The sequence below is a fragment of the Nycticebus coucang genome, chromosome 10, assembly GCF_027406575.1.
Source record: "Nycticebus coucang isolate mNycCou1 chromosome 10, mNycCou1.pri, whole genome shotgun sequence".
Taxonomy (NCBI): Eukaryota; Metazoa; Chordata; class Mammalia; order Primates; family Lorisidae; genus Nycticebus; species Nycticebus coucang.
This window is the reverse complement of record NC_069789.1, coordinates 37,071,709-37,075,024: the sequence shown is the minus strand read 5'-3', so window position 1 is coordinate 37,075,024 and position 3,316 is coordinate 37,071,709.

Here is a 3,316-nt window from a genome sequence, read left to right as displayed (position 1 = left end):
GCCCCCCCCAAACCTCTCACCGGCGCCGCCAGAGAGCGTGGTCCGAGAATAGAACATCTGACAGGGGACTAAGAGTTGTAACTAACTCAGGACCTCCAGGACGGAGAGGCGCTCGACCGTTGCAGGCAGCTGCATTTCCTGTCGGGCTGGCAACTCAGGGCCTCCGGCCGGCAGAGCCCCTGAGGCTGCACCGCGCTCACCTCCGGGAAGTCACCCGCCGCCGGCACTTGGTCTTCCTTGTCCCTGGGCTCCGGAAGGTCCTTATCGCCCCGCCCACCTGCCAGGGCCCGCCCACCGGGCCTGCCCATCTTCTAGGACACGCCCCTGCCCCGTCACACCCCTGCCCCAGTGGACGAATCCTATTTGCTCTGCCAGGTAAGTAAGGTAACCTCTTGTTCCCTATGGCTGCGGGGACCGGCGAGGTGTCCGTTTCTCCGGAAAGAATATAGAGGAATCGGAGATTTGAGGGGTGAGGGGCGCCCTGACTCCAAGGGAAGGGCTTTCTCCAAGGGTTGAGGGGAGACAGGGCCAGGGGCAGGGAGCGGGGCAGGTCATGCTGCGGCCTGTGCTGACTCCCAAAATGTCCGTCGAGATCATCCAGGCCAGCACCGCCCCTTCCCACCAGTCCGCTTCTCATCATACTGAGGAGGAATCCCAGGACGAAGCTCCGAAATGTCCAAAGCCACAACCAAGCAAAAAAAGAGCTCTCTTCCATGCTCCCTTCATTATGCCACAGTTCAAGCTAAATTCTGATGATCTTAATGACAGATTTTGGTCAGCAGAATCTATTGCAAATGTTTGGGAGCTGGGGTGGATTGAGGAAGGAAGCTCTGAGTTTGTCTGGAGAACCCAAGAGAAGATGAACCCTTCCTGTACTGTTAGCCAATGTTCCTTCTGCCCCAACTTCTCTTTCCTTTTTCCCCACCCCGTCCACTGCTGGGGGTTTGTAGCCCTTTCAGGAAAAGGAACTTGTCAAAAGAAAAAACTCCCCCAAGCTCATGCAACAAAAGGGTTATAGAGAGATGACTTTATCAGAAAAGTGGAGGGGCCTTCTAGGGTGAAACTCAGTTCAAGAACAAAAATGGCACAGTTTGGGGGGCACAGACTCCAGGTAGAGGAGATTCCCCTCCCCCACAACCTGCCACTTGGGGGTGTATCAAAGAGCCGCTGACACTCCCGACTCACTGCCTGCAGGAGGTTGGCGATAGGGTTCTATTGGCAAGGCGGGAGCATAGGTGTAAAACAAAGCTTGGCACTTAATTACAGCGCAAGGATCTCATTACAGAGTCTTGTCAGCTCCCTGCCTTGGCTGGCAGCTTGAAGCCTGAGTGACAAATTGCTTCAAGTAGTTCTCCAAGGGCTGCATTTAGAAGAGGAATGAAGCCTCCTCCCATTGTGGGGGGTAATGGAGAGTGAGGGGGTGCCCACACTCTGGCACTAGGCAGGGGGTAGGGGTAGGTCTGTGGGGGCCCACTACACTAGGGAGAGTGACAGCTAGGAGCCACATAGGCCCGTGCCTGACCTAAATAACGTCTTGCTGGGGCAAGCCCAGTGTTTACTTTTTTTGTCAGTGGGACCGAGGGCGAGGTGAAGGAGAACTTGACAAATGGCAGTTTTCTCTGCATCATAGGTGGGCTCTGCAAGGCCAGCATGGCTGTGGCCTGTCATAGGTGTGCTGTGACTCTGTAGGGGAGGGAGGAGCATTCCAGGTGGTGTTATGGCCTCCCAGGTACTTCCAAAGCCCCTCTTCCTAGGGTGGCACCTGGCTTTTAATGCCAGTATCTGTCTAATCAGACTTGGAAGGATCCTTCGATATTGTCTGTTTGGCATGTCTTTCAACAAGTGTAGTCATTGAGGGAGATGACAACTTCTATGTGCACAGCCAGGACAGTTATAGTCTTCTCATGTGTGGCTCTTGAAGTGAGCATCCATCATCTTTCTCCAGTGTGTACAGGAGAGGGGCCTGATTACCAAAGCTTTTGCTGACTTGGGCCAGAGGGTTGTCACTTGTTTTTTTCCCCCCTGAAATCCAGAGTGGCACACGCATCCACAGGGTGCTCTGCCCTCCCAGAGGTTCCTGTTGTTCTCTTATACATGGTATTAAGCCTTCAGTGATTACCTTATTCACTGAGAATAAAATTTAGATTCTAGATCAAAGCCCTGTGGTCTGTTCCCTGACAGCTTCTCTAGGCTTATCTCCTCTGCCCCCAGGCTCCAGCCTTACTAGCTGTCTTCACTCCCATAGGGTCTTCGCCCTTGCTTTTTCCCTGTAACTTCACCTGGCTCACCCCTATCCATCCTTTAGTCTCTTTCATCCTTGAATGTCACTCTTTTGAAGAGAATTTCCCTAATCCTGCTAATAAATTAGGTCCATCATGTCAGTCTCTCTGTTCTTTTCCCTCACAGCTCTTACTTCAGTTTGTGATTTTTATATGGATGTGTTTAATGGCTCAAGGTCAGTCTTTCCTTCTTCCTTAATAGATTTAATAGACTGTAAGCCTTATGAGGGGAAGAATCATTTCTAAGTTGTTCACTTCAAATCTAGTATCTGTCAAGTGTCTCCCAATAAATATTTGTTGATGACTGCAGATATTGAGGAACCAAAATTGCAATGCCAATAAATGAACAATATTAGAGGTTTTCATTTTAAAGGACAAAATTAGACCTCAATAAACTTGTAAACATAAGCATTAGTGATTATTTCTATTAAAAAAGTAATAACCAAAACAAGACTTAGGGAAATACAAATACCAAGGTTTATTAGGTACTTCTTAAAAATAATCATCTATTCAACAACCATATACTAAACTTCTGCTATAGACCTTGTATGTCTTGCCAGGAATGCAAGTCTAAATAAGATCTGGCTTTCAGTATTAAGGAACTCATAGCCCAGTGTGTGTGTGAGGGAGAAATAGACATGTAAATGAATGATTATTATGTATTTATCAAATGTAACTTGATAAATGCTTCAAGAACATATAAATAAATCTAACTCTGCATGGAAGCCCCTCTGCCTGGGACTCAGTGATGTAGTTGCTGTAGTAAAAAGATAATGATGATGTTGTCATCTAGACAAGGCAACGGGAGGGCATTCTGGGCAGAGGAGGGAGGAATGTGGCTCATTTGGGGAACTGCCAGTGGTTAGGTAAATGGAGCATATGTCGTGTGAAGATCCAGGAGGGTGAATAGTAGGTAGGTGGATGCCGGATTACTGGTTCATGCAGGTGCCCTCTGCTGAGGAGCTCAGATGTTGCTCAGGCTTCCTATAGGGCGTGGGGATCCACTGGGTGATATTAACAAACAGACTGAAACACCA